We start from the raw sequence: 21,196 nt of genomic DNA, 5'->3' as shown, positions 1-21,196 counted from the left end.
CTTGGAAAATACATTGGCTAACAGGATTATTTGATGTGAGAGTGTAGCCTGTAGAGGATTTAGCCATCTGACTAGCCTGTTCTCTGCTGTAATCGTAACCTCACCATGCATCTCTTTTCCCCAAAGGGGAACCGGTGGAAGTGGTTGATGACAAAGAGGCGAGATGTGGTTTTCAAGTCAGAATCACACCGAGCAGCGGTGGAAGTGGAAGGCTGGCAGCCAGAAGTTGTAGTTTCTGTCCTCACCTCCATCAGTCTCAGTGCTTTCAGTTCGTATTTGTATTATTTATATTATATTCGTATTTGTATTATATTCGTATTGTTTATTTTTTCCAACTTCCCTACTTGAGCAGTAGGGAAAATAATGCCAGTTTTACCCCAGAGAGTTCTGAAAACTCTTAGTTTTGAATGTGCTGTATTAGTTTATTTCTCTTATTGGTGAAATAAAACTTGGAATATTCTGGTGGGTGTCACTCGCCGTTTTGGACTGATACGAGTTTATGCCAAACATTCAAACATCTGTGTTATTGCTGTGAGGAGATGTCTTTGAATGTATTGGAATTGATCTTGAAATGATAGGAACTTGGATGTTTGTGGTTTTATAGATGACAGAATACGAATTTACCCCTAAGAACTGTTAATCTTCTTAAGCTTAAACTGCTTTTTTAAAAGAGTGATTTTATTCTTCTTTTTTTTTTTATGTCTCATACGTAGCTCTTTGGGGACCATAAACTGTTGAATGCAGTGACAGATGGTGTATTGGTACTTGTCACTGGTGCAGTGTAGAGGTAGGGCTGTTTTGGTTTTGCGGAGCTTTTGGATTTATTCTTTTTGTTAGTGGATGTATGTTTTTGTTTCAGCTGTTCTGGGTCGTAGTTATTACATGACTCCTTTCTTGTGAGACTGGATGTTCATAGCACAAGGTGAATTTTTGGGTGCAGGGGGTTAGGAGCTCCCCTAGCACAGAAGAGCTGATGTGGTGTTAGTGCAATAGCCACCTGACTGCTGCTGGATTGAGGGGAACCAAGACGTTTTGTGCTGTAGGCCTTGGATCTTTTAAAGACTGTTTTATGACTAGTTCTAGAAGTAGTCCTATAATGTATTAAAAAGAATAAGCAGGGTAAAACAGGTGGGTATCTGCCCTGGTTTTAGGTATTTTGTTTTGGGTTGCTGTTGCAAGTTTAACTCAGCAAGTGGTGAAAGTGAAGTTTCTGCCACGTGACTGCGCTTGACTTATTGGAGGTTTCCAGTCTTCTTGAAATGCTTGAAATGACTTTGAATTATCAGGTTGATTCCTTTGTGGTTTATAGTCCGCATTGATTTTAGAAATCCTTTTTTGATGTAAAGTCATATTTACTTTAACTGTCTTTATTCCTGATTTGTTCTGTGACATACTGCTGATTAGATATTGTTTATCATGTGTAGGATTTTCTTTCGGAGTCCCTGCCCATGGCAGGGGGTTGGAATTAGCTGATCTTTAAGGTTCCTCCCAGTGCTGTTCTGTGATTCTGTGCATGTTAGATGTGAAGATGCCTGCAAAGATAGCCCATGCCTTTGAGCTCTGAGAGTTAGTCAGGGAGACTATGTCTTGAGACATTGTGAAAGGAACCAAACCCCTAGACCTGGCTTGTACATGTTTTGATGGTAGTTCTCATTTTTATCTCTATTGACAGTTGCGTTTGTGATTTGGAAATGGGACTGGCTAATTTTAGTGACTGGAGCTTACTGCAAGAAGCTATTCTGTGTTCCAGGCGTTTTGCTTTTCCTTTCCTGTGTGTGGGGTTTGCCCCTGTTACTCAGGTGTGTGAGGGGGTAAATGCAGGCTGCTGAACTCATCCTGAAAGAAGAACATAGTGATGGAAAGGAGCTGCAGAAATGTTTTTGTTCTGAGAAAACTCCCAAACTCACTTTGCAATGGCACTGATTTGGAAAGATTTTAAAAAGAATCAAGAACAATATTGGTCAGTTTTCCATCAGTGGAGAAGTTGAGAGAACCCTTCACCATACGTGAAGAGATGGAGTAGGGAAGGTGGAGGCCACTGTGAGTAGTGGGAGATCAGTGATGTGGTTGCATACATTTTCTTGCAGGTAGAATGTCAGCAGTCCTTTAGCATGATTATTTCTTTGTGTTTTCTCCTCCTCTGGTGTATGGATTTCACTGCTCTTGTTTCATCTCTATGAGAACTGAAATTTTTTGGTGGTACTGCTGGTACGGTCCCAGACTGGACTGCTGGCATTGCTCTTATACTTCTTTCATTCGTCTGCACCATATCGCTTCTGGCCATTGAAATTGTGTTAACAAACTCTTAGGAGGTTAAAGTATTGAATGAGCATGGTGGAAACATGTAATATTTTGCAAAGCCAGTCTTTTACCAGGGGCTTTAATTACATAGGTATGGAGGACAGTAAATCAGATCTGTCCAATTACAGGTTTTGAACAAGTTCCAGTTATCGCGGTAATACAAGCAGCATTCGAGTGCCTCAGTAACAGCTTTCTGCCTTCTTGACTCGAAATGTATTCCATGGAAATTAGGGACTTCTGTGCAGAACATTTAAGGTAGAAATATGTAAGTTTTTTTCCAGTTACACATGACCTCTTGCAGGCTCCAGAGAGCTCCCAAGCTAGAGATTAAAGACTCGTGAGCTGGCAGACTCATCTGACCTGCTTGTGGAAAGAAGGGGGGAAAGAGAGGTGGCGCATCTTGTTGGTTCGTGTTTTGTTTGTGGCTAATATAGAGCTAAACTAAAGAAGGTTTGTAGGAACAGTCTCCAGCTCTGACAGTGCTCGAAGCAGTCTGCAGACAGGAGTGCAGTAGTAAAGGGCTGAAGTTTTTTTTCTCTTTGTTTTGACTCAAATAACTGGAGATACTCTGTAGTTGGAAACGCTTTATCACGTATTGCTGTTGCTTGGATTTTGGACAGCATTCTCTTGTATGGTCCCAGACAAACAGATACATTCTGAGAGTTTTACTCTGGAGCTCTGGACCATTGTGGATATTCCTTTATCCAGTGGAAAAAAAGCTGCTACAAAGACGAAATAGGCAACGTTTTTGTTCAAAGTTCATTCTTTTGTTCAAAGAAGCATCCCCCACTGAGATCTCCCAATTTAACCCAACTGTTTTATGTGTTTATGCCCAGTGGTAGCCGCTCGCCTTGTACATGCAATCGCAAGCTCAGCATGGCCAAGTGGGATATGTAGGTATCTGTAATCAATATCTGGATTACAGGATCTGGCTTTCAGGCCTTTGAGTAGCAGAAGGATCTTCTCGTGCTCTTTGGTGGCCAGGACAGCTCCATCTTCACGATTTCTTTGCCGTTAATGTTTCGTCTCTTAGTTCATTTGCTGGTGCTTAATTAAAATTGCAATTATTTAAGCACTTTCTTTCTTATGTAGGTACAGGTTTCTTACGCAGCTTAAATATACTGATGTATGTAATAAGGGTACCGCAGCTGTGCCGTGGGTGAATGTACCCGATCGGTCTGTACATTTTGTTCCTGTGAGGAAGTTTCCCAGAGGCAAGTTTTGCCAGGAAATATTCTGCCTTGCAGCTGTAATTGACTGGGCTTCACCACTGAGCCCGAGACAGGTGGGTTGACTTTTGGTTTGGAGTTGTATGGACCCAAGGTACTGGGAGAGAGGGAAAGGGATCGTGTGCCAGCTGAGTGAGCTGAGATGAGGAAAAAGCTTTGCTCCCACAGCTCTGTGCATTTTAACTCTTTTTAGAACAACAAAACCTGTTCCAAGAGTTCTGTGTTCTTTGTGGGTTTTGTTGGTTGCTTTTGTTTTTAATGAAGGCTGGTGTGCTTAGCTCTTGTGTCATTTTTGAAATTTCATGTATTACCGTGTGAGGCAGAATTTTCCCAGGTCAGCCACCCAACTTCAATTGTGAGATCTTATCGAGGGCAGGAAGGAAGATGAGAGGTCCTTACAGTGCCCAAGGAATAACGTGCTGCTGGAAGAGTTCCTTCATGGGGTCAGTCACATTACAGTTAAAAACGAAAACTGGAAGAAAACACAATCAGTTGAAAGCATTATGACTAGAAACCTGAGTAAAGTTTGAGTAGTTTAAATCCTTGATGTATCTGTATTTTAATCTGGTCTTGACGCATAACAGGACCTTTCCTTCGGTTCTTTGAAGTGATGCTCACTTTTGAACATGCCCTTAAGATCAATGGAGAAATTGCTGCTTTCACAAGTGGGCCTTGTGTTGCATTTTTGCAGGTTAATACAAATGTAAATAACTGTTTGGTTCAACTTTGTGTTTGCCTCAGGCCAGTCTGTCCTTTACACAAGTAAATAGCTATTTTTACTAACTGAATCAGGCTATTTTAGCAAATGTGTGTGTCTTCTCTTGTTCCAAGTCACCTTCTATGACAGCCAACTGCAAATAGTATCAGGGTAGGAGCGAGGCAAAGTGAAACTGTGTTTGCACAGTGATCAACTGAGTGAGAAGTAAACAAGGATGGTGGAAGAGATGCCTGGTTTTAAAAGTTGGGAGAAAATCTCCAAAGGCAGAGGTGATCGTACAAGGAGAAATAGGCTTATAGAAATACAGGATCCTGTGCTCCCAGCTTCATCCTAGCCCTCCATCCTTGCTAGAGTTAGAGGGGGACAGCTCTGTGTCCTCGTGTTTCGAGCACTCCTAGTAGTGTTTTCCCACATCATTGCCAGCAGTGCAGACAAACTCACAATTTAGACTCATCAGCATGGAAAGCTGAATTCTCTCTGATTTATCTGCTTACTTGGGCATGGCTGGGACATGCTGAGAGCTGAATGTAGACCATCCGGATGAATTCCTCGTCACCCCTGGTTGTTTGTTTTGTTTTGTTTTTTGCATGATGGCATAACCTCCCTCGTGGGGTTTGTCTGGTGCAGTATTGCAGTGGTAGGGAGTAAACCCAGCTATAGGGGCGTCTTGGTTTTCCCCTGCTGGTGATTCCTGTGGCGGGTATCCTCTAATTTTGCATGAGGCAGAAGTATGTGTATGCATTTGTTCTGTTTGATCCGTGTAACTCGGTCTAAGGGTCAGCAGATCTTAATGCTTTTTATTACAAATAGTTAGCAACTTTATTCATGTCTCCAAGCTACCAGTCTTTCCAGGTCTGTCAGTGATTTGAAGCTCATTCGATGCCTGAATGTGTAGCATGGTGATAGTTGCTCTCCATGAAGTAGTTGCTTTCCTGTAGGCCTGAGTTGCTAGTTAGATCAGACTGCTAAGGACTTACTGGCAAAGGGGTGTTTTATAATTTTTCTCTCTTACTACTTTCCATGTTCACAAGTGGTTACTTGGCACGAGTGTTGCACCTCTATAAAGTGTTGGTTTGTTGTTTGTGTCTCCTCGCTGTCTTTTGGGGCCCAAAATATTTTTCCAGAGAATTGTGCTGTTTGGGAATGTTCTTGCAAATAACCTTCTATTTGGTGATGACTCATACATATATGAACAGGAGAAAAAAAAAAAGAAGAACAATTAGTATGACCTTCATCAATATTGAATTGTGGATGAAATGGATAAAATGTCTTGAAAAAGACTGGGACGTGCAGCTCTTTTGAAGCTGTGTGCAAATTCTGCCATCTCTAGTTAAGAATCACAGTGGGCAGAGAAGTCTTTTGTCTTTTTGCTGCCTCCAGAGCAAGGAAAATGTTTTATTTGTATTACTAAAACTTATCTCTAGAATGGAGTAGCAGAATGTAAATAGACAAGATAAAGCCCTTCTTCTCCTGTGCCTCCCACTCTTATACCGTAACAGTGAACTCCTTCTTGGAGGGTTTTTTCTAGTCTCAGGGCACTCCACAGTTTTGCTTATAAGCAGGATTGGGAAAAACTCATTTACTTTGTCTTTAGTATTCTCTTAAGGATGATCTCTCTGTCATTGAGGTTGGTTTGGGCAAAAAGGTTCCTAAAGCCAGTGCTGTGAAAGAACAGTGCAGTAGTTTTGCCCCCCTGCTTGAAATCCAATGTAGTTATATTAGCTGTTAGCTACATTTTTTGATTTTAAATTAAAAAATGTGACTTTGCAAGAATAGCAGAAGTCACTTACTGGAAGAGAAGATGAAAGAAATGTAGATTCAGGTTTTTCTATCCTTTTAGATGGCGTTCTTATTTGCTTTGTGAGGAAATCAGGCCAATCGTGTCGATAACAGTCACCTAATGTTATTGCTGAAATAACAGCCGCCTTGTTTCTGCGGTGTTTTTAACTCTTTGGTTTTCCAAAATAGAGAGGAACGTTCTTGTCTCATTCAAGAAACTCAATGGTTATGCTGGGAGCTGTATCAGAAGATTTCAAGAAGAAATCTTGTCATTTACCTAACCTGTTCAAGAGCTCACGCTGCTTGTCAGAGAGGGCTCATTTTTTGCAATGGGAATTCTGTTTTCTTTTGTTGTGTCTGTGTCTACCTAAGATTTTTGTTCTAGTGAACAATTTAGTTGGCTGAATATACTTTTTATTTCAGGAAACTGGACAAAAATTGCAGACAAAATTCCTGCATGCTGTGATATTTAAAATTAAACACTATTTGTAATCAATTGTTGAAGTTTCCTCTGTCCCCTTATTGTTTGTGTTTTTTTTTTTTTTTTTCTACCAGAAACCAATTCTGGAGATTGTCCCCAAATGAATGATTACCTACTTAAATCTCTTAGTGCTGCCTTGTCACCAAATTACCATACCAGTGTTTCCAGGAGATCCATGAGGACTTCCTGATACACCTTTCAAGGTTGCTCTCATCTTGTTTTAAAATAATCTTCCATTTAATTCTTCAGGTACAAATAGCTTCACTGAGAACTATGAAAGACTGTAAGCTTTTCCAACTCTAAATTTCTTTGCCTCTCCTGCCATCTTGTGGGACTTCAGAGAACATTCACTGTGCTTATTGATATCTAAGATAAAGTGTTGTTTTTTTTTTTATGGTCCCACTAACTGTTGAGCAAAGGAAACACTGAGCCTAGCTGTACGCTGTCCTCTGCAACATCAGCTTGACCAGGGGTAAGTGATCTAACCCAACTCTGCTATACATGTTGTTTTACTGGCAAAATCAGGTTTGGTTGCTAGCTGTTCTTGTAGGAAGTGATTTATAGTTGTGGAAGATGGAAGATTTTCCTTTGCAAATTTGAATCCAAGGCAAACTTTGACTTTCTTTGTAGAAAATGCTCCTCTAAATTTCCTCTAGTAAAAGTACCCCCCCGCCCCCCAAAAAAAACAACAACAACAAACAAACAAACAAAAACGTTAAAAGTAATATTTTTGAGAGCATGCTCTATGACCAGCAGCTGAATCTCTATAAAAACCTCAGTAGAAATATTTCTTTCAATCCAAATGCAAGCTAAGAAAGCTAAGATAGGCTGAGAGGTCCTTCTGTTCACTGGCTTTGAAGTAGGGCTCCTGAACAGTTTGGGAGAGCAGTGGTGGAGATGTTTGTAGATGAGCCACAACAAGATGCTGAGAAAGAGTAACTCTGGCCAGTATGGCACACTAGCTCTTCTCCTTTGATTCACCTGCTGCAGCAATCCTGTTACCTGTCCACAACAGTTATTGTAACAAAAGTTTTTCATGGATGTGATTTGTTGACATTGTCATGACTCTTCATTAATGGAGGAAGGAAATAAACTCAAAACTATCTTAAATCGTTTCAGATTACAGTTGACTCTGCACCTGTTTGTAAACATAGATTTATAGGGTAGTCCCGGGTCTGTTATTTCAACACAGCACTGTTACCTGTAAAATCGTTCTGACTGTAGTTGTTTATATTAAATAAACCAGGGAATCAAGTATGCGTAAACTGCACTTGCAGGCACACAATCTCAGTGATAAAGTCAGTAGGGCTTTATTTATTATACCTTGAACAGGATTAGAGTCCTTCAGGGTGTGTAAGTTATTACAACTATAAGGAAAAGGGATTTTGAGCCTGATGTCTATGACCAAAGATTTTGTTAGTACAATTCTGTGGCTTAAAATTTTATGTAAAATGTTTGAGATCAACTTTTAATCTTCGAGCTTAAACTTTAACATTCAGATCTCATCTTCATCATGCCATAGTTAGCACTAAAGTAAACATGTGTGAGAAGTCCATCTTTGTTAACCAAAGGTTTTAATCTAGCAGGACAAGGAAGAACCAGTATGCATCTTCCAGGTAGCAGCACATATTTCTGAGGCCTAAACAGAAATAAATCATTGATGTTAACCAGACCTGCAGAGTCCATAGTGATGACTATTAGGTTGTGTACATCATCTGTTGAAAAGGAACAAACCTTGAGGTGGAATTTCTGAAGACTGGAGAGAAAAAAAGTAAGATTTAACTGCAGAAGAGCCAGTGTAGCACTTAGGAAGGGCTCTGGCTACCTTATAGGAATATAGGAATATGCAAAATATCAACTAGGAGGTATATATTCAAATCAATGCAGCTTAACCACAAGATACTGTTTCTGCAAGGGCTTTAATTTCCTTTTTTTTCTCTGATTTGGCTGTGAACCAAGGGCAATTCAGCTATGGCCTATCATGCTGCAAAGAGATATTTCATCAGCATCACTTTCCAACTATTAGGCAAACAAATTTGGAGGTTAAAATTACAAACAAGGGTTTACAAAGGTTGCACAATTGCTAATGCCTGGAGTACTGTGTGTAACTGCCCAGTTCCACAGCCTTTTGTGAAGGCTACCAAGGTTTTGCAATTTCTACAAGTGGTCTTTTAATAAGGTCCAAAGTCAAACCTTCAAAGGAGATGGGAACATTTATGGAAGTAACACTCTTTGTGATGGGAGTGTTCCAAGTGTTAAGCTCTGGAGTAGAATTTCTTTGCAGGACAATTCCTGCTGGACTGCCCTGCTTATTTCAAGGCAGTTCTCACTGTCTAGGAAGAATTATGAGACATCAGGGCTGGGGACTGACTCCCTTTTCCCTGAATTTATGTATGTCAGCAGATGATATTCTGCAATAACAACACTGGACCAAATGATTTACTGATAAATGGGAATATAGGACTGCAACAGAAGTGCTAGATGATTGTGGGTAATATCTGGAAAATATAGTCAACTGAAAGGTTTGCAGGACAGTGGAATGATGAGCTCTCGCTGCTCTCAGGGCTCTTTCCTTCTGCCTGTTGCTAGATCAGCTAGTGGACTCATGGAATTTCTGTGTATGTAAAACAGTGAACATAAGAAAAGTTGTCTTTCATCTGTGTTCCACCACAGATGGGAGTCTGAGAGTTGGAGATAAAGTCATGGGAATTTGCTTAATTTAGCTCTGCAACATTGCAAAGCTCAGAGTCTGTTTTTTGATAAACAATGGAGAACTCTTCATTTTTCTTATGACACTGGAATAAATGAAATTCCATGATACCAGTTTTGGCTGAAAAGCTGTAATACAAATTTCAAAAAATTAATTAGAAGATGTATTTTAAAGTAGTAGAAATAGTGGATGGTTTTGTCAATTAAGAAAAAAAAAGTAAACCAAGAAAGTCCCCTAGCCCAGATGCTGTAAAAATGGGAATACTTATCTCTGAGGATGGGGATTCCCCATCTGTGGGGATAATTATTTATCATATATTCCCACTCTATGGAGGTTTACTGACCTCAACCTCAGGGAAGTCAGTGGTGATAAATGATTCAAGAAATTTTCTGACTGGGTCTGGTTGTACCACCAGAAGGATTTACTGTGGGTTCTTTATCCTTACAGTTGTGTTCTCAGCCTCTTCACAACAACTATAGAAGGAGACCAGTAACTTCGCCAGAGGATGGGAAATTGAGAAAGTGGTGAAGAAGATAATGGGCAACTAGATCATCGGTGGCCCATAAAGTATCAGGGCTTAAATTAACTAATGAAACCCTAAAGGTAACTGGGACAGAAGGGACTGGGATAACACTGCCACCTTTTTGGAGACGCTAAACTGAGACTAGAGGATAAAACAATCACTGGGCAATTCTTGTATGCACTCGAGGCAGGGACTAATTTGTTGGGAAGGGATTTGATGCTGAAATTGGGTATTCAAATAATAAATTGTCAGACTGGAATAACAGTTTCAATGAAGTTATTGACAGAAGATGACAAAAAAGAAATAGACCCCATAGTGTGGGTCAAGGAAGGAAATAGAGGAGGAATTAATATTGCTCCCCTGAGGATAGATTTGCAGGAGGGACATGAGGCAATAAAGCTTAAGCAATACCCTATCTTAACTGAGGGACAAATTAGTCTTTAATCAGTCCTTTTATCACTGATTTAAGATAGATTATTGGAGCCATGCAAGTCTCCCTTTAACACTCCTGCCCTTTTGGTGTAAGGAAGGCTGCTGGTTCTTACCGACTGGTACAGAAGCTATGAAAAATTAATGGGGTAGTGTGGAAGCGCCACCCTGTGGATCCAAATCCATGATGAGCAAGATCCCACATGAGCATAAGTGGTTCACTGTGACAGATTGAAAAGATGTCTTTTGGGCCTGTCCAGTGGACTCTGTGAGCAGAAACATATTTGCCTTTGAGAGTTAAGACCTTGAAAAAGGATAGGAACAACAATATAGATGGACAGTTTTACCTCAGGGTTTCCCAGAATCACCAAATTTATTTGGGCAAGTTTTAGAGCAATTCTGACCTCTGGAAGGGCTTTTACTGTTACAAATATGTGGATGATCTTTTTATTATCAGGACAGATATCATGAGAGAAGAAGGGGGAAAAAATAAGGGGAAGAGGAGAAATTAAAGTTTGGTCAAATAAAATTGTACATTTATGGTATAGAAGAGAGTCGAGTAGTTTGTGAATCTGTAGTACTCACCAGTGAGGAAACAGGAGGAATTAAGCATTGGGTAATAGGGAATATGAGATTATGATTTACTTTTAGTGTGCTTCTCTTCACAGGACATCTGCCACTGCAATTGTGAATAAATTAGCTTCACAGAAGATACTGTCAAGAAAATCATTGAGATATTTCTCATAATTTACTGGGACTGACTGTAATTGCTTGGGAGGGGAAAACACAGAGCCTTTCAAAATACTGGATGTATTAGGAGCACTTTGTTTGAGAAGCTGACAATAAAATAAGTTATATTTAGTGAATATAGTTATGAGCCATTCCATGATGAAAACTCACTGTCCTATAAACAGGAGGGAGGGGAAAAAAGCAGAATCAGAAGTCTAGGTAAGATATTAAATGTATATATCCCATAAATCACATAAAGCTCTCTCATTTCGAAGTACTTTAAATGAGCTGCTTCAGAAGCCAGTACTGTTTATTTTATTTACATTTTTTTTTAAGTATACTATTTATGATTTTTCTATGCACAACAGACCTGAATGCCTCCTCACAATGTGCTTTTAAGCCTAGCTGGACAGGTGTTGGGGTCTGTTAACTTGCCTTAAACAGAAAGGGAAACTTCTTTTGATTTAGTGTGAACACTAACTTTTGCAGCAGCAAAAGATGCCTGAATGAGTGCTAGATAAGAGAAAGCCAAATAGAATACATTGTTCTTTTAGCATGGTTCTTATGAAACAGCAATGGGATCTATTCAAGAAATGTCTTTGAGGCAAGTACTCTCCATATATTTGTATCTCTTCTCTGGACAATGAGTGGTTCTTTGAAAAACCTAGATTACTCAAAGAGAGAGAAACCAGAAGATTGCTGAGAGGAGTAAGACTTACACTCTTAAGATAGTTAGGTAGCAGTGTAAAACGTAAAGCTGAAGAAAAGATACACAAAGGAAGCCTTAGGAGCCATCTGCTCCAGCCTTTCCTTTCTCGTAAAAGAAACTATGGAGCCAGATAGAAATCTCCAGGTGACTAACCATAACCATAGGTGAGATGTCTGACTGTGCAAACACTGACCTCTGCTGAACTTACTGCGGATATATGTTTTGCAGGTCGGGTGTATCAACACACCTGAGTGCAAGGCTGCCAGACAGAAAGCCCTGTAAGGTCACATTCCCTCCTGGGGCATTATTCAGCCCAGGCTGAATGCTGGGCTGTGTGACTGGCTGCAGAACTCTTGAAATACAAAATGGGTCATTAAATAATTGTCTTCTGACTTAGTAGAAGAAAGCTCTAGACTTGTTTACAGTGTAAATCATTTGTTGCACCTTCTCAGAGACCATCTGTGATAAGTGTTGCCTGCCTAGCTTATTTGAAATGTGATATTTATCCTATTAAACATGGTGTCATCTGGAGTAATTTCTTCTTTCACTTGAGGAAAGAGTGTTCTGCTGTCTTGCTATAACTACTAACCAGTTGTCAGCTCTTCATTCATGATCCTCACAATCAAAGATGGTTATTTAAAATAACGTGTGAGATGCAATGTTAAACTGATCAGCAGTTTAATGGTCTTTAATATTTAATGATTTTGATACATCCTGTATATGGAAAGGGAATGACAAAAATTTGATTGGATTTTTCAACTTGGAGCAAGTGAGGAGGTTTACAAGGTCTCACCAAACAATCTGACAAGAGGTTCTTTTGCAGTCGAGGAAATTAATATTGTCATTTGGATAATGATGTTCAAATGATTTAATAGTACTCAAAATTGTGATTAGTCAGTTACAGTAGCATGGAAGCTTTTTGCATTGTGGTAAATGATTGCAGAGATTTTACATATCAATACATCAAGTGAATATATGAAGTGCTGCAAAGATTTCTGAAGACTTTAAATTAAAAAGCATATAATGTAACTGCTACTTTTCAGATCACAAATTGAAAGGGCAAAAGAGAAAACAAGTTATGTGGATTATTTACCCTGTTTGTTACCATGTTTCAGATTGCTTTCGCTTTTCTCAGTGGAATAAATAGAGCAAAGAACTGTTTTTTTTTTAGTTAAGCATTAGTAAGTCTATAATGACAGACTGTCAATAAGTGACTTGTATATTTTTTTTCTATTAGTCCTCTGTAGGCTGTCCATATTTGATTAAAATCTTGCTTATGAGACATTTATTTTTCTCAGTGCTTTTCATCATCATTTTAGGAACTGGAAACAGAAAGGACAAAGGCAGCTGAGGTATGTTCTGAATGTCCCAATGTAACACTTGTCAATTGCATAAATGGATTTTGTAATCTGTTGCCCTGTTCCTTGCACAGTGTGGATTAAGTTAATTATTTATAGCTTGTCAGGGCAGCAGTTTAAGAGTCCTGTGTAACGCAGAAGTTGAGTACGACAGGAAGCCATCCTGCCCCGACTGGTCAGTCAGGGCAGGGGCTAGAAGAGTTTAAGTGACAGAGGTGGAATTATTTAGAGATTTTTTTTTTTTCCTAAAGGAACAAAATCACCTTCCCATTTGCCCCCTGAAATAATTTTTCTCATGATTATGAATTTTTCATTGTTTAAATGTTTGTGTTGCCCTTGTCAAGCTCTTTCTTTTCCCTAGCTTTAGATGCCTAGCACTGTCCACAAGCCTGTTGTGGACTGTCTTGAAATAGCAAGCACTAACAGAGTGAAGAGACCATCTCAACAATTTTAATGCTTAGTCACTAGATTGAGTGCCTTGGACTGAAATGAGGGCGAGGTCACATTATGCTCAATATAGTGTATATACTCGCTTTACATTACTATTTACATAAACAGTAGAATGTTTTTTTTCCAGTTCCTTCATCTTTGATAATTTATACTTACGAGAGGATTTGCTGCATTTCAACTTGTCTCAACCAAGGCTTTGGGTGGTAGAGCTGCCATCAGTGGGCAGTCGATGATATTTCATGGCTGGCAGTCTCTCTCTTGGTTGTAGGCTGGACAGAGCAGGGCAGGTGAGAAGACAGCCCGACTGGGTGCCTCGCTGACCATCCCTGCCTGCCCCTCACTGGGCATGGGGCCCAGGCACTGGCTGCTGGGCCCTTGACCCTACCAGTACTGCTGCTGATCTCCCCAGCAAACTGAGTTCAGGACCCGCTCCCTTTCCTCACCCAATAGGGACGTGTTTTCTGTGAAGTTGCTGCTGCGTCAGGCATTCACTGATTAGCAGACCCTGAACATGGAATCTTTTTTTCCCCCGTTAGTTTATCCTGAGCAGCATGTCATCTTCCTGCATTGAAACGTCTTCTGACATCAGTGTGGTTAAGAGATCAAGGGCAATAATGTTTTTTCTCACAGGCAATGCTGACACAAACATTGTTTATGCTGCATGTTGAAATTTAGGAACAGGTCCTATAAATTCAAAGGCAGCATTAATAATGGTACACTCCATGCCTCCAAACTGGAAAGGAATCAATTTTATATGTAATATGTAATATGTTTTTTAGTTGTTTTAGCATAATAGCATCACCATGAAATACAGGTAAGATATGTAAATATAAATTAAACAATTCAGTTTGTCTTAGCAGATTGCAACATTATCTGTAGTAGTGAATACAGCGATTCAGCACTAGTCATTCAGTAATTCATTAACACATCACTGAATTGTTACAACAGAATAGTCTTTGAACATTCTGCTCTTGGTAAACTCTCCCTACTCACCAGATTATGTACTGTGGAATAAACTACTCTATAGCTGTTTCTTAGTCAAGAAAACAAAACATTTCCAGGAAAATTATTACTATTACATTGTCTTTTCATATTTATGTAATTTCCATGCCTTCCAAGTCAGTGTGGGAAAACATTCAAGCATTTATTTTATTTACTTTACTTACTTTTTATTTACTTACTTTTTATTGCTCTTATATTACATCCTTTTTGCTGGGATATCAACGCCATTAAGTGTAAACAAGCTATATACATGTTAAATTTCATTTAATGTTGCAGACAATTTGCATTCAGATTCTGAACTCAGTGAAACCAGCGGTGGTTTCCCACTAAGCGGAATTTTTCAGATATCATTCAGTGTTTATTTAACTTCTCTCCCACTGAGTCCAGTGAGAAAGCATTTGAAAATTTCACCCTTGGTGTCATCACTGTTTGTCCAGCTGTTTGGCCAGGTCATTTAACTTTTCTGTACCACAACAATTTCCTCCAGAAGATGAGAGAAAAGTCTAAATCTAGCCCTTTGTTACCCACATGAAAGTGGAGTGTGTAAAAAGACTGGTTTTCTACGAATCTGCCTTTGCAAATGATACTTTTATACACTTAAAATATTCTAAAAGCTAGGTATAGGCTATATAAACAATTAACAAAACTGGAAATGTGCTTTTAGTCCAAATAATGGATGTATTCGCAGCAAAGCGGAGATTACTCAATACATGACTCCACTCCATAGATCAAAATGGGGCTTTGAAGGTCAGCTTGTTTAGGGCTGCGTCTCATAGGAAGAGACAAATAGGGTAAATGAATCCTGCCTTTAAAGGATAAAATGTAGCTTCCAGAAGGGAGTCAAGTGAAAGCCTGTCTGCCATCAGTTTCTGCCGTTTGTGAAATCATCGTCATCATGTATGAGACTGGTTTCCATTCCTTGATCTTATGGGTGTTCTACTAGACTGGGGTTCTGCTCTCCATCTGTGTAGCTGCTTTGTCTTCCACAGGGTGGAAGTGGTGGAGCAGAGCCTGCTTTGACATACTGCTCATCCTGCTTTTCTTAGCTATCTTCCTTATTTTGGAACAGTGGGACCTACTCCCCACTGCTGTGCCACACCATCACTTACGAATATGCAAGGTTAGGGGAATTCTCCACTGCAAAAACACCTATTGCAAAAACACAACTTTGTTTCTCATGGGGAATAAAAGCCATTTGTATCTATTAAATCAAAGCGAGTAATATTGGCTGTCTGACTGCTTAAACTTTAGATGCTTTGGCAAGATCTGTAGGATCTTTGTGAAATGATTGCACAGAGGCCTCACGTTTACTCAGCAGAAACCAGACGGATTTGTGATTGAACTGTCCTGCGTTGTTAGTAACACAACTAGCAGCAAACACCTAGCAGTCCATTATCAGGGTGGATAATCCCAACCTCAGTAACCATTAGAACACCTTCCCCTTGTTTTGGGGAAAGTCGCTTTGAGAAGTCTCTTACATATCTCTTTATAGTTTATCTTAGTTTTGCTGTCATTTCCTCGAGTATTTTCTGAACTGTGGTTGGTTAAAAACCATCTTAACCTCTAGGTTAGCAAAGCTGTTAATCAAGTTTGTATGCAAAATACTTCAGCAGTGTTCTGCTGAAAGAAATCTACACTAGCGATAGGTGTCTGCTTTAGTTATGCTGGATGTTTTATTGCAACAGCTCTGAAGATTCGTTTGTTATTGGCAAATCACTCATAACCTTATTTTCCCTGCTTGAACTTTGTGAAATACCTTCCTGCCATAAAAACTGTTAGCTCTTCATCTTTTGTTTTTGGACATAAGATAATGGAGAATACAAAAAAAAATAATACTAAAATAAATAAAAAGATGGAAACAATATTCATTTTAAAAAGGAAAACCACTCCAAACCAAAAGAAAATTGGTTCGGATTTGTCATTTGAAGGTAAAATGGTAGTCATGATAAGTGATCAGAAATATTTGAGATCTCTATTTCAACATGCAAAAAAGAGGAAGAACTGTAATAAAGGGAATAATTAATCATTTTTTAACTGGCTTCTAAACAAATTAATGAAAATTGGAGATGGTTTATGTTCTTGGACTTGAATCAACAACTTTCAGCTCTTGCAATTATATCATAGAATCATAGAATATCCTGAGTTGGAAGGGACCCTTAAGGATCATCAAGTCCAACTCTTGACACCGCACAGGTCTACCCAAGTTCAGACCATGTGACTAAGTGCACAGTCCAATCTCTTCTTAAATTCAGTCAGGCTCGGTGCAGTGACCACTTCCCTGGGGAGCCTGTTCCAGTGTGCAACCACTCTCTCTGTGAAGAACCCCTTCCTGATGTCCAGCCTAAACTTCCCCTGCCTCAGCTTAACTCCATTCCCGCGGGTCCTGTCGCTGGTGTTAATGGAGAAAAGGTCTCCTGCCTCTCGACACCCCCTTACGAGGAAGTTGTAGACTGCGATGAGGTCTCCCCTTAGCCTCCTCTTCTCCAGGCTGAACAGGCCCAGTGCCCTCAGCCGTTCCTCGTACGTCTTCCCCTCCAGGCCTTTCACCATCTTCGTAGCCCTCCTCTGGACACTCTCCAACAGTTTCATGTCCTTTTTATACTGTGGTGCCCAGAACTGCACACAGTACTCGAGGTGAGGCCGCACCAGCGCAGAGTAGAGCGGGACAATCACCTCCCTCGACCTACTAGCGATGCCGTGCTTGATGCACCCCAGGACACGGTTGGCCCTCCTGGCTGCCAGGGCACACTGCCGGCTCATATTCAACTTGTTGTCTACCACGACCCCCAGATCCCTCTCTTCTAGGCTGCTCTCCAGCGTCTCATCGCCCAGTCTGTACGTGCAGCCAGGGTTTCCCCGTCCCAGGTGCAGGACCCTATATGCATAACATCATATTATCCAGTTTGCAGACTGTTCAAGTTTCATTTTGAAAACAGTTAATATTTCTTTCATGGACTATTTCTTTTGGAAGGTAATTCTTCAATCTTGTTGCTGATTTTAGGGCCTTGGAAATTTTCACTTCGAATCATTCATGATTTAAGACGAGTCAACACAACCTGGGAGGTAAAAGCTGGCCACAGTGGCTAGTTTCAGACAACTGGCCTGTTTCAGTAATGATGTATTTTGCAATATACCTGCATCTGTCATCTTGTATTATACTGATAACAGAGCCCTTCTGAAATTTTCTTGGCAACCGTCTTCTCATATTTGACTGACAACAAGTCATCTAGACTTGTCCGGTCTAGACAGGTCTGGTTTTGAAAACTGTCAGTCATCTTAAGGGTAGAAAGCATTTGGGAGCTAGAAAGCAGTCAGAGCACAGGGCACTACACGGAGTCTGTGTCTCTGTTTAGCCACGGTCTTTGAAGAAGCACACACCGACTTGTGCAGTTGGAGACTGCTTGTAAACTTTTAGCATACAAATCTTTTCTAGACAAGACAGTCAAATGTTAGGTTGATTCAGGCAGCCTTATTTTGTTAGCAAAAGCTGTGAAAGGCTTCTTGTCTTTTGAACAAACTGTCCACCAAAATATTGCATTCTCAAATGAGAAAGTGATTAGCAGCAATATACACGTGCCAGCCAGAAGACTTGTAGAGATAGCAAATATACTAATATACTATAAAACTATTTGCTTAGGTTTTCAGGACAGGTATCTGAAATTTATCTCATTGTACCCTGGAAGCAAGAAAACTGATCGCTATTGTGTGAACTACTGATGAAGACGATGTCGATGAAGGCAAGGAATCAGGATTACAAAAACCTGCCTGAGGAGTTGCTTGCCAGGTTACCCATCTGAAACACCTTTTGACTGACACATTAGACCTGGGTTATGAAAGAAAAACTGCAAATGGATTGAAACAAAAGAGCTTGCTTTGCTAATTGTTCTGAAGACTGATGACAACCGGTACATTTCCACAGAAGACAGAATTAGCTAAGTTTATTCTCCTCTTAGTGCTGTCAGAGGAAGTCAGACTAGGAAAATAACTATAATTAAACTCCACCCATCATCAAATGCAGGTGAAGAGGTCGTAGTTCATGAAATGCATACATGCTATTATAAAGTATCCATACAATTACAACCTGAACACAGGACAATTAGTGATTCACGAGTAATGAGCTAGTATCCTCTCAGAAACATCGGTGAAGTTCTCTAGTTTGATTTGTGACTATGATCTTTTTTTCAGAACTGTATCTGTAACCGGAAAGGAATTTTAAATTGTCACTTCAAAACATATCAACATTGCCATTTTTTTAACCTCTAGAAGTACTCTTGAAAAAGTAACCAATACACTACTTTCATACTTGTATGATAATTTTATGGATTTTTTTTTTTTTTTTAAAGTCTACTGCTTGAGTGAAAATCCTGGGAAGGTTGCATTTCTTGGAGGTCTTTTGGGAGACTTTGCTAATGAAGTGCAAATGTCCCTGTATGTCCTAATGTCAGATCAAAAGTCCTTTTATTTCAGGAGCCTGTTTCTAACAGTGGACAACAGATCCTATAAGAGAAGAACAGGCTTCCTTAGACAGCCTTAATATTCACAGTGTGTAATTAATATATTGTTTTTCTCTATTTTTACTTATACAGAGAATACTCATGACAAAGCAAGAAAATTAATCTTCATCAAGTAGAATATATGGTATGTAAAGCCCCTAAGTAATCTTACAGCTGACACTAGATTTCAGCAGGTGGTTAGACTGCAGAGATCCTGAGATCCCTGAGAACAAGATACCAGTGCACGAGGGATATCTGTACCAGCTGAAGAGAGATTTCCAGATCTAAAGCTTTCCCGCTCGATACATCAGGCATTGCATTATAGACCTGGGAATTTCTTCTTTTCTTTACTATCTGCTTTACCAAACGGTTCCTCATAAAGGCCTCCACAAAATCATCTTGATTCTTCTTGCATCTTCTTCAGAGCTGAGCCTGTCTTCCATCCTGTTTCCCCAAAGAGTAATGTGTGAACAAAATAACAAACCTCCTCACTTCTGGGTAATCCTCTTCCTCATTACCATGACATCTGTTTGTCATTGTGCTTTTATGTGTTTACTTAATTCTGGTGGTGAACTCCTCAGGTAGTAATGGTGTTTCTATAAATTTCCGTGTCTTTATTGAGCTATGCATACGATCATCTGCAGAAGAGATTATCATTAGGATTGCAACAGCCAGGTCTGCAGGATTGCAGAATGAGTCAGAATGAGAAAAGCTAGCTGCTTTTTTTCTTGATGATGTAATAATATATCAGCTACTCTCTGAACTTTTTACTGAGTTAATGAGAGCGTGGGGAATTCTGAACCTCTGCAACATAAGAAGCTCTCAGGTATGAATGGGCAAAGGGATGATTTCTAAAATGGGAAACCTGTTACACTTTCACTGGCTGCCAGGTCAGAATACTTTGTCTTGTAAGCAGTCTTTGTTTTTGACAAAAGTTTTTATTTTTATCTAATTTAAGGGATAGCTATGCTAATGGAAATTTTCTTACCATACAGAAGTTTGCCGAGGTGTGAATTTTTTTTTTATTTTTTTTAAAAATTTCTGGTAACCCTCTCTGTCGTTTAGAGTGGGATTCTCCAAATGGGCTAAGAGACTTCAATAGGAGATACTTAGACATTCTGGAGTTATTTAGAGAACCTGGAAAATTCCTCTAAAAGGAGTATAGCCTTAGTTAGAGAGAATGAATTGATTTGGTTTTCTATGATCAGACCTCAGAGATGAGGTCTGAAGCTTTATATTCTCTGCATGTAGATGTCACTGTCACACGTGTTTGTCTTTACATTTCGCTTTGTATTACATGTATAGTTGGTAGATGGGGTCAAAAATAAACCTAGAAATGGTAAATCCAGAGATTCTGTTAATGGTTTAGGCAGCATGGGATAGTTTAGCTCTATTAGGCTCTCACCATGGCCAGGTGTGGGATTCCTTAAACAAGTGATGGCGTATGATTACAAGTGTTTGTAAGTCTAAGAACAACATCTTGCATTATGGAAGATACAGATTACGAAACCGCTTCCATTTGATTTTGATGTTAATGCTGTAATGTCTAGTTGCTCCAAGATTGCTGTAACGTGGTACCTGTGGTTATGAGTAATAATTGATATTTAAAATATTACAAAACTATTTAAAAGTATTAAGGCTGTGTAGACTAATTTTGAGATGAGTGCTTGCTATGTGAGGGTTGTTCTTGTAAATTTGCATACAGATAGAAAGCAGAAGAATTTAAGATTTCTTGAAGAGAAGTGTTATTTATCTAACACTACTCCAGAGTGGGAGATGCCAAACAGTAGGTGTCAGCACTGCTTCAGTTAGGCACAAGCTCCCTGCAAATGTAGAGTAAGGCAACCAGAGTTAAGCACAAGTTTGCTGTGTGCTAGACTTCCAGCAAAATGAGTACCTGTAAAGAAGTGCTGAGACAGTGCCTGACACTTGTTATAAACGAGCTTTCTGGAGGAACAGCTGGACAGTAGACTACATGAGTTGGAAGATAAAAACTGGTATAAATAATCTGTTTTCACTCTGACATATTTCCAATATACTGAAGGAAAGACTTTCTGAAAATTGTAATTGAATTAGGTTTTGTTATCTAGCGAATTGACCAGAGAGGTTTCTCAGAGGGAGACTTAATTTCCAAGGAATATTAAGAAAAGTAGAAAATCAATAACAACTAATGAGACCTAGTATGCTGAAGAAGGAAAACAAAGACACAGAACTCAGACTGCAGCAGATAGGATTAACTACTGTGCTAGGAAACTTCTGTTGCATTTTGGAATTGTGCAATTTCG

At 39.5% G+C, this 21,196-nt stretch overlaps 1 protein-coding gene across 4 annotated transcripts in view; it reads left to right on the top strand.

Annotated features, from left to right (window-relative positions):
• XDH (xanthine dehydrogenase) overlaps positions 1 to 21,196 on the top strand; it is a 71,827-nt gene that overhangs the window by 1,735 nt on the left and 48,896 nt on the right. Inside the window, exons 2-4 of one of the 4 annotated variants that reach the window (XM_068675915.1) lie at positions 6,928 to 6,980; positions 10,839 to 11,118; positions 12,928 to 12,960. The exons of 2 other annotated variants lie outside the window; for them this stretch is intronic. The gene's annotated coding sequence lies outside the window, so the exon portion shown is untranslated. Of the gene's footprint in view, positions 1 to 6,757; positions 6,981 to 10,838; positions 11,119 to 12,927; positions 12,961 to 21,196 lie in introns of all 4 variants that reach the window. One more of the 4 variants, XM_068675914.1, reaches the window with a different exon arrangement.

The sequence above is a fragment of the Anas acuta genome, chromosome 3 (assembly GCF_963932015.1).
Source record: "Anas acuta chromosome 3, bAnaAcu1.1, whole genome shotgun sequence".
Taxonomy (NCBI): Eukaryota; Metazoa; Chordata; class Aves; order Anseriformes; family Anatidae; genus Anas; species Anas acuta.
This window is presented reverse-complemented; position numbering and strand designations above follow the sequence as displayed.